Source organism: Centruroides sculpturatus, unplaced genomic scaffold (genome assembly GCF_000671375.1).
Source record: "Centruroides sculpturatus isolate CEXI.00-Female unplaced genomic scaffold, Cexi_2.0 scaffold627, whole genome shotgun sequence".
Lineage (NCBI taxonomy): Eukaryota > Metazoa > Arthropoda > Arachnida > Scorpiones > Buthidae > Centruroides > Centruroides sculpturatus.
Genome location: NW_019384929.1, coordinates 320,631 through 332,011, shown reverse-complemented (window position 1 = coordinate 332,011; position 11,381 = coordinate 320,631).

Here is an 11,381-nt window from a genome sequence, read left to right as displayed (position 1 = left end):
TTGCTTGCTTCTAGTTAAAAGGTCTTTATAAATTTCCTTATATGGTGCTAAGCACTTATGAAGAATAAAGCAAGTATGGAATAAGGGAAAAACATTCGGCAACATCAGAAGCAGAAGCGTCGCGATCTGGCAACATTGAAACAAGTTTCGAGAAGGACCACCTGTATCGACAGAAGGCGAGAAGAGAAATTTACGTACTTAAGTACTAATAGTTCACGAAAATAATAATTTTCGTGAACTATAATTACTTAAGTATGTAAAAATCTATTACATTTCCTGTTGTTCGAGGGTTTTACCTAATTTTCGAACCGTGTCAGAGTGAATCCGTGCTATAAAAGTACCGTGTTATACGGGGGATGGTACCAATTCTCGAACCGTGTTAGAGCGAATCCGTGCTATAGAAGTGCCGTGTTATACGGGGGTTACCTGTATTTTGATTTATTTTTAGCTTTACTTTGCTTGAATTTTACTTCGTTTTATTTTAGTTTACTTTACTTTCATTTTTCTATACATAAACAAAAATACTGCCTGTAAACTTTGTGATTATTGTCATTATTTTCGTAATTCCTGTGATTTTGAAAATTTTTTCTCTTCGTTACTTTTTTGGGAACCAATAATTAACATGTTAAGTAAAAATAATAAAATACATGGCCGGCGTTATTTACATTTAATACATAAAAACATAAATACGACTTTTTAAAGGATTGCCGATGGTGAAAACGGCGAAAAGGAGGATAAACACAAAGTTTTAACTTGTTAAAAAGACGTATTTATATTTTTATGTATTAAGTAACATGTTGTTCATAAATCCTTTTGTAGATTACTTTGTGGTCAGTGGCGCACCCAGAGGGTGGGCCATGAGACCCTGAAACTCCGAAAGTAACAGAAAAGAAACGCTAGTAAATTTCCCAAAACATATGTTCGTAATTAAAATTCATTTTTAATTTATACTGTGTTCTATCTTCTATTTCTATATTACTTATAAATGTGGAGGGCCTTTTACCATATTTTACTTAAGGGACTAACATTTCTATTTATGCCACTTCATAAAGAATGGTAATGGCCTTTTAGTATAGATGTAGAAAATATTCTCTATATTCTCCTATAACATGATTTTACTGTACTTTGTTTTTATTAAAAGAAACCACAAAATTACATGTTTAAAACAGTATTGCATAACTATAAGCAGAAAACAATAAAAAATTTTAAAAATATTGCACGAGAAATGTACAGAATGAACAACTAAAAATTGTTAACTATTAAAAATTTGTTGTACTTTTAATTGTTTTATTTAGATGTAGTTAATTGATTAATTTAGTGTATTTAAATAATGTTAACATTTTAAATGAATGATTGATAATTTTGTGTGTGCTCTCTTAAAAAATGTATTATCTGATCCTACAAAAATTTTTAATTAAATATTAATTTATTTAAAATAATCTCTATTAAATTATATGCTATACTAATTAAAAATTTTAAATGTTTATTATATTAACAAATTCTGAAAATATAAATTTATCCCAATTAACAGAGTGCTATATAACTTATATAAATTAAATTACTATTCCTAGTATATATGATTGGTTATTTATCATACATTGAAATGAATAATTTATCAAATATGAAAATTTTTTACTAGATCATAAATAAACTTATAAGTCTTCCACTCATAAATTGATGCATGATCAATATCTGTTGAAATCAAACATTTTATATTAATTGTAAATTGTTGATTTACGTATATATTAAACATAAAATTAATATTTATTTTCTAAATAAATTTTACAAATTTAGAATAAATCTGTAATAAAATTTTTATTATTATACTATTTCTATCAAGTCATTCTTATCATTGTGACTAACTCGTGATCTTATCAAGACGAAAAAAACACTTGTGGAAGATTTGTAGACAGTATGGCACATGTAAACTCAGAAGGTATATGATAAAGATTTAGTGAAACTTTTAAGAAGTAATTCTAAGATTAAAAATTATCCGAAAATTTAAATTTTTATATCTTGTCTTCTCATTATACCATTACAATTATATTAACAATTTAAACAATGTAATGATTTACTGCTTCAGAAACATATAAAGATTTCTTGTTAGTAATTTTAAATTATAGTGATTAGTTTTAATTAATTTCACGTTTATAACTTATAATAATAAAAAATAACTTTAATCAAATCTTTTAATTGCTAGACATTTAAGATGTTTTAATCCGAAAAAAATTATTAATTAATTAAAAGATAAGAAATTGATGAAAAGAAAACGGAAAAAATCGAAAAATAAATATTTTTATAATTTTCTTAAAGATGTATTGTTATAAATTATACAGTATCATAATTGGTTTTAGAAATAAAAATAAGCAAATAGGTAATTGTGACTTTTATGTTTAGTCAATGATTTTAATTGTTTTCATTTTATTTGCAATGTCGAACCCTTATGTTCTAAATGAGATTTTTATTAAATTTCGTTCAACCTTTCACAAGCTTATTGTTTTCGAAGATTATTGCAGATATCGTATCAAAAAGAAATTACAATGAAAAAACAGAAATACAAATTTCGAACTTTTCTAATTTAAATTTTCATTAGCTAATTCCCTATTCATTCTCGTTATGTTTTTTATTCATTACAATGTTTTGCTGTGAATATGATATTTGCCAGATTTAGTCTCTGTCACTTAGTATTAAAAATAGAAATTAATAAAATAAAAATTGACAATTTTAATATTTATCATTAGAACAATGAATTAAAAACAAAAAAAGGTGAAAAGGAATACGCTAAATAAGAAGCATTTTCTTTCCCTTTTTTTCTTCTCTACATTCATTACAATTAAAGAAATAGAGATCAGATATTTACCTGCAACGATTCTTCACAAAAATATTGATTAATCATCACAATATAAAATACATGAATGGATAAAGTTATATTACAACTATTGATGAGTTTTGTACTACGATGCATTTAATGGATTTTTCCATGACAATTTTGTTACAACAATAATTTAAAATATCTCTAAACGAGATTCAAATGAAAAACTATATTTTAACTTCACATTCAATACGTTATAAAAGTTACATATTCTTTATAGCTGGGTAATATGACTGATTTAATGACTAATTTTTATTTAAACTTAATATCCGAATAAATATAAACATGTTTTTACTTTAATTTTAATGATAGACTTTCCGAATTATTATGCCTGTATAACTTATTTTTTAAGAATGCTGATAGATATCATATATTGGAATTGCTAAATTGCTTGATACAATTCAATAGAGTTTTATCCTGTGGGAATATTTGAAACAAATTACTTCAGCAAATCCACAGATTTTCAGAAACTTATCATATAATTATGCACTATCATCATATTACTATTTGAGCTTATGAATCTCTAAGAAAATTTTATTCTTCTTTTAAAAAATTTAAATAAATCGCACCAAAAATTCTTATANTTCATATAAGATACAGATAAATATGTCTAAAATTGATCCCAAGAAAAATGAACACTTGTCTAAACGGAATATTAATTTAGAAATAGAATGACTTAATATATATATATATTACTATTATAAGCCTGAAATCTCTCTAACGCAAAAATAAAATACATTTTTGGAACTTTTTTACGGCGTAATAGTAGTTAAATATTATCAATAAATCATAATTAATGCTGTAATTCGAGTTCTTGTATCATAGCCGATTATTGATGATAAGACTTTTACATTCTATCATTTTTTTTAAATATAGTACTTTTATTATCTATAAATTAGTTGTGACAAACTACAGTGCTGTTTTTCCCGAACTTTTATCTCATAATTATTCAATAAAACATAATCTTCTATAAAATAGAAACCAATCAAAACTGAAAATTCTTCTTGGTAATGTTACATTCGTTATTAATCGTGTTTTACTATAGCTTAGTATCTTATATACAGTAGAAAAATTAAATAATATGAAACATTATTTATATCTTGATTGTTAATGTTAAACATTTCAGTGTTTATTGAGAATTTTGGTTTCATCGTTTTCACGTTAAATATTATTTAAATTTGAACTTTTTGTTAATTTAAAAAGTTGTTTCTATAATTTTGATTAATTAAATTATTTAAACAAAAAATTCGCAAAAACAATGTTTTCTGTGTTTAACTCATTACTGGCACTTATTAGTATAACATCTTATTCAATGGGGTAACTCATAAAGTGGACAGAGAGTAGACATAAAGACCATGATGTAACTATTATTAAGCGCGGTTAAGCGATGCTTACGGTCCTATAACATAAGGTGTCGATACACAGTACGTAATTCAAGTTCTGTAACACTTATACGAAATATTTAGCAAGATATAACATGTTTCAGTGTTATTTAAGAAGCGACATGCTTTTAGAGTTAATTCATTGCCTATTCGGTGGGTATTTCAAATAACCGCAATGCAATGTCTTTTACCTGTAAGACTATACATTACTATGTTCATAAAAAAAAACATCAACTAAACTATTTATCAGATCAAACTTAAATTTAACAACATAAAAAGCAAGTAAATATTCATTTATATTTCATATTATTATCATCAGTTCTGATTTCTCCACGATTGTTTCACAGAACGAAAACGTTCCATTACTGTTCAGATTCAGAATCATACATACATTGTGATTAGTACAGATAACCCCCGTATAACACGGTAGTTACGTTCAAAAAAATTGCCGTGTTATGCGAATCCGTGTTATACGAAACAAGGAACTAATAGGATAAAGAGGGTTAGGTTCCAAAAATTAAAAAAACATGCTAGTATATTTTCATAATTAAGATAAATGTCTTCATTAAAATTTTTTTAAGTGATACATATTAATATAAATTAAACAATGTTTTCTTTGTCATCACTAAAAACACTATTAAATAACCGAGAGCGTTTTCTTTCTGGCAAGTTATCCTTATCCTCTGAGCATTTTTCTACATTATCTTCAGATCCATGCTTTACCTTTTGCAAAATGTATGCAATTTTAGATTGCTTGCTTCTAGTTAAAAGGTCTTTATAAATTTCCTTATATGGTGCTAAGCACTTATGAAGAATAAAGCAAGTATGGAATAAGGGAAAAACATTCGGCAACATCAGAAGCAGAAGCGTCGCGATCTGGCAACATTGAAACAAGTTTCGAGAAGGACCACGTGTATCGACAGAAGGCGAGAAGAGAAAATTTACATACTTAAGTACTAATAGTTCACGAAAATAATAATTTTCGTGAACTATTATTACTTAAGTATGTAAAAATTTATTACATTTCCTGTTGTACGAGGGTTTTACCCAATTCTCGAACCGTGTCAGAGTGAATCCGTGCTATAAAAGTACCGTGTTATACGGGGGATGGTACCAATTCTCGAACCGTGTTAGAGCGAATCCGTGCTATAGAAGTGCCGTGTTATACGGGGGTTACCTGTATTTTGATTTATTTTTAGCTTTACTTTGCTTGAATTTTACTTCGTTTTATTTTAGTTTACTTTACTTTCATTTTTCTATACATAAACAAAAATACTGCCTGTAAACTTTGTGATTATTGTCATTATTTTCGTAATTCCTGTGATTTTGAAAAATTTTTCTCTTCGTTACTTTTTTGGGAACCAATAATTAACATGTTAAGTAAAAATAATAAAATACATGGCCGGCGTTATTTACATTTAATACATAAAAACATAAATACGACTTTTTAACGGCAATTTTTTAAAAAGTTCACAAAGTTTGTGAACTTTTTAAAGGATTGCCGATGGTGAAAACGGCGAAAAGGAGGATAAACACAAAGTTTTAACTTGTTAAAAAGACGTATTTATATTTTTATGTATTAAGTAACATGTTGTTCATAAATCCTTTTGTAGATTACTTTGTGGTCAGTGGCGCACCCAGAGGGTGGGCCATGAGACCCTGAAACTCCGAAAGTAACAGAAAAGAAACGCTAGTAAATTTCCCAAAACATATGTTCGTAATTAAAATCCATTTTTAATTTATACTGTGTTCTATCTTCTATTTCTATATTACTTATAAATGTGGAGGGCCTTTTACCATATTTTACTTAAGGGACTAACATTTCTATTTATGCCACTTCATAAAGAATGGTAATGGCCTTTTAGTATAGATGTAGAAAATATTCTCTATATTCTCCTATAACATGATTTTACTGTACTTTGTTTTTATTAAAAGAAACCACAAAATTACATGTTTAAAACAGTATTGCATAACTATAAGCAGAAAACAATAAAAAATTTTAAAAATATTGCACGAGAAATGTACAGAATGAACAACTAAAAATTGTTAACTATTAAAAATTTGTTGTACTTTTAATTGTTTTATTTAGATGTAGTTAATTGATTAATTTAGTGTATTTAAATAATGTTAACATTTTAAATGAATGATTGATAATTTTGTGTGTGCTCTCTTAAAAAATGTATTATCTGATCCTACAAAAATTTTTAATTAAATATTAATTTATTTAAAATAATCTCTATTAAATTATATGCTATACTAATTAAAAATTTTAAATGTTTATTATATTAACAAATTCTGAAAATATAAATTTATCCCAATTAACAGAGTGCTATATAACTTATATAAATTAAATTACTATTCCTAGTATATATGATTGGTTATTTATCATACATTGAAATGAATAATTTATCAAATATGAAAATTTTTTACTAGATCATAAATAAACTTATAAGTCTTCCACTCATAAATTGATGCATGATCAATATCTGTTGAAATCAAACATTTTATATTAATTGTAAATTGTTGATTTACGTATATATTAAACATAAAATTAATATTTAGGTATATTTTTGCTTACACTTACCTGTTTTTTTTATCTTCAATATCCCTTTAGCCCTTTTAAATATTTATAAACACAATATTTTCTACATAAAAATTTCTAGTATGGATTTTTTATTTGCCGAATTACTGGTAAATTTCAAAAATTTACCAGTAAGTTTACCGAATGTTTTTTTTTGTCAATTTATCGGTTAACCGGTAAATCGGTATACAATCCCTACTTCTAGCATTCTTCTGTCTGAATGTAAACTTGAAGGAATGGAGGCTTACATAAGATAAGTTGCCTTAGAACTAAAAACGTTTCTACTTATATTTTCCATAAATTACAAAAATAATAAAATGATGTGTTTATATGTAATTGCAATATGTATTTGTTTCTACATATTGAAATATATTAGAAATTACCATTATTTTACTACTAATTACAATTTGAAAAGCAATAAAAATAGTCAGTTGCATTTTCAAAAGAAAAGTAGCAATATAATACTGCTACAAATATTGNGATAAATAATATAGACATTATTTATTTTCTAAATTTATTGCAAATTACTAGATCCTCTTTTTCCTTCAAAAATGTACACGTCTCTTCTTTATTGTTAACATTTACAAGTAAAGCTAAACAAAGTAAAAATAGACATTTTTCATTAACGAATACAATAGAAGCAGGTATCAACTACCATAGAAGAATTTCCGCCGAGGTTTACAGAAAACATCATTATAATTCACAATTATGATAGTTCTATGTATTTGTTGTGTTTCTCTTTCATTAATACTATATATTTAAGGCCAGTTCGCTTTTATTTCTTTGATTTTATAATTCTTTTGTTTTAATAATAAAATTTCACGTCTAACTGCACTTCATATTTTGTTTTAATCTATTGTAATCCAGCTTAGATATTTTTATGTTATTGTAATTGAAATTTAAATACTGCTAGATGCTAATTTACTTATTAAACTTCAAACAATCAATGATTTTAAATTCTTTTTTATACTAGTCCACGAAATATGTTTTCGTGAATTGTATGAATGGGTTGAGGCATGGGCCACATACCTAAACCTTCTATGAGAAACTGGCCCTTATTTAAACTTTTCACGGTCATCCTATTGGCCAGACATGAACACGAGACCAACTACTAGGATTTAATGGTTTTATCCACTTGTCCACTGGTAAACTGAAATGTTTTCGTCTTACAGTATACGGCGATAAAATATTTTAAAATGTTGACATATTTTGCTATTAAGTTAATTTATAATTTTAAAAATATTTTAACTGATAGTATTTTGAAACCTCGATATATATGAAATATTTAGTATTATAATGGAAACTAAATCCAAAATTTTTATATTATATTATATTTAAGAAATATTATTTTAAAATCTTTTAAGCATATTAAATTTTGTCTTTTATCAAATAAATTTTATATTTCTTTCAGTTTAGTGCGTAAATGTTTTAAATTTATGTTCATTTTATGTTATCACTAAAATGTGATTTAGTTGCTTTCTTAAATTAGAAAAAAGGTGTTAATTGTATATAGTTATCAAAAAGTCCATGGTACATAACATCAATCTTATCTATAGTTCAATATATTATTTATTATGCATGGAACAAAAGCCATTTGCACCATTTTAAATATTTATTCATAAAGTTTAAATGATGTCGTCGCTTATTAGTGAATACCTTTATTTATATAAATTATATTATTGTAGGGAAAGGTGTGGCTCTTTTCCACTTAAGATTAAACCTTATAAATAAAAAAAAAGAAATGATTTATTAGAACAAACTTTCTTTATTACTAATAAAAATTATACCTATTTGCCATTTTTAAGTGCTTGTAAAGATAAGACAAATATAAATGCACTATAGATTCAAGTCATATCACAAGTCATTTAATTCAATGACATATTATTTAGAATATGTCAAATGTATTGAATAGAAATACATAAAATAGAAAAATAGTAAAATCACATTATTAATATTAAATACAGTAATTAAAATGTAAACGGGGTGTGCAAAATTTATTTGCAAAAAAAGCAATAATCAAGTAATTCATTCATTCATTTTTAATTAAACATAATTTATATCTATTATTAATCTAATGTCTTTAATTTTGATTTTAATGATGATTTATTTTAATATCGAAATCTCTCACAAATTTCATAATCTATGAAGAAACTTTCAAAACATTAATCGACAAATTTGTTCATACTTTAAATTATAATTATTTCTTACCACAAAAAAAAAATTAATCTCTTGGAAAAAATTATAAATAGATTAATCATTTGTATTATTTTTTCTTCTATAGAAATGATTTTTGGGAATCAATTTAAATCATTTATTATATTAATATTAACGAAAAAAGTGCTGAATGCTTTTTCTCCTAACAATGGAACAATGTATTTTTCGTTCTGTGGCAAAACTTTTATTATTTCTTCATGAATGAAACGTCTTGACACAAACTTTCTAAACTTATCACATTGTGGGCATGTATTTTTCATATAAAATATTGATGTTTTTTGGAATTTTTCATTAAAAANGTGTTAATTGTATATAGTTATCAAAAAGTCCATGGTACATAACATCAATCTTATCTATAGTTCAATATATTATTTATTATGCATGGAACAAAAGCCATTTGCACCATTTTAAATATTTATTCATAAAGTTTAAATGATGTCGTCGCTTATTAGTGAATACCTTTATTTATATAAATTATATTATTGTAGGGAAAGGTGTGGCAAGATGAGAAAATTAAGGTTTGAAAAGTCATAAGATGACAACCACTTTGATGAGAACGATAATTTTTTTTTATTCTCAGCAACTACAACATTCGATAATATAGTATATAAAACAAAATTCAATTTTTCAAAAACGTTTTTAAAAACAAGAAAATTTAATATTTTAAAATTACATGTAAATGCACCATCTTGCCCCACAGATTGGGTAAGATGAGGATATTATCACAGGTCAACTATATTTCAAAACTAAACAATTACAGTCTTAAAGGTTACTTCGAATACCATAATATCTTCATCTAAAAGGTAATGCAAAAGTTCACAATGATACTTATGATACTTACTTTGTAAAAACTGTAGCAGGCATAAAATTAGATGAAGTATTGCTAAAACATGGAAAACGTTCTTACTTCCAAACAAAGAGAGCGATTCGAACGTTTTCTTGTCCAATGATCTCTTTTCAGGTTGGCATTTAGTTTCCCAAATAACAGCTAGATGAACGCACGTTAACTACGAATAAACAAACGTCCCCGTCTTACCCCATGGCCCCATCTTGCATCACTTTCCCCTAATTAGATACAATACAAATTCTAAGAAAGGCTAGACATTTTAATGTCTTCAAAATGTGTTACAATTTTACGAAGATTTATCTTACTATATTTGATTTTAATTCTAATTACAACCCCGTTTGCAATAAACTTCATTTACCGTTTAAACGTTCAGAAATTTACATAAACTTAAAAACTCTTGGGTAAATATTAAACCATGTGCTATAAATAGTTCCTTTCGTAAATAAAAAAATTCATTCGAATAATTTACTACTTTGGATTTCATTAGTACATAGCTAAAATATAATATTCAAATCTTGCAACCGCGTGGCAACGTATTGAAATGAAGTTCGTTCATAAAAGTTTTTTTGGAGAATTTTGTAGCATTTTCTAAAATTTCTCATGTTTATCTTATGTCACATCTTGCGTATAAAAGTTATCTTTAGCTGTTCAAATCAATGTCTATGAGAAATGGAGAGAGGTAACGCAATACCGAAACCGGTCAGGAAAATTATTATCCTGAAGTACAGTCGACCTCCCTATAACGCAGTAGATACGTCCCACTTTATAAGAATTTCGCGTTGTGGGAATCCTTAAATACATGAGCCAATCATAGCCCGGCACGTGTGCAGTTTACGGACTATGGCTGTTTGAAAGGTTTCTTCCATAAAATTAATCGATTCTAGACTAATTTGACTCAACATTTCCAAAACGCTTATAATTTTTTGGGAATAATCCATATAAACTATGCTATAAACAAATTGTAGGATTACTTACCGATCGACGACGACATTGCTTTAGCTTGTTTTCGTCGCGGAGCAGCGCAACAAACGGCGGGCGCGTTTTCTGGTAAGTTATTTTTTTGCGAAAAATTCGTTGAACTTTGGAGACATCATTAATAGAAATAATTTTTATGGCCGTTGAATAAGAAATGTTTTTTTTTACAAGAAATGTATAAAATTACAGTACTGTATTAGACTTACAGTACCTAATTTATATACTGTACAGACGATAGTAAACTCAACTTACTCGCCTAAACTCTCTGTAGCGTGTAAGTAGTTCGGCTGCTCGTCCACTATTGGTCCAGATTCGACCAATCCTGTCGCTACACGAGTCGGCGATGACGTTTTACCGAATTTTACGAGTCTCTTTTAGTGTCTTTATACGAATACGGTCGCAATTTTTTGCCGCGATATACGAATCCGCATTATATGAACCCGCGTTATAGGGGGTCTACTGTATAATGAAGGAGTCTCTCAACGCAGTAACGATATGCAGATATATAAG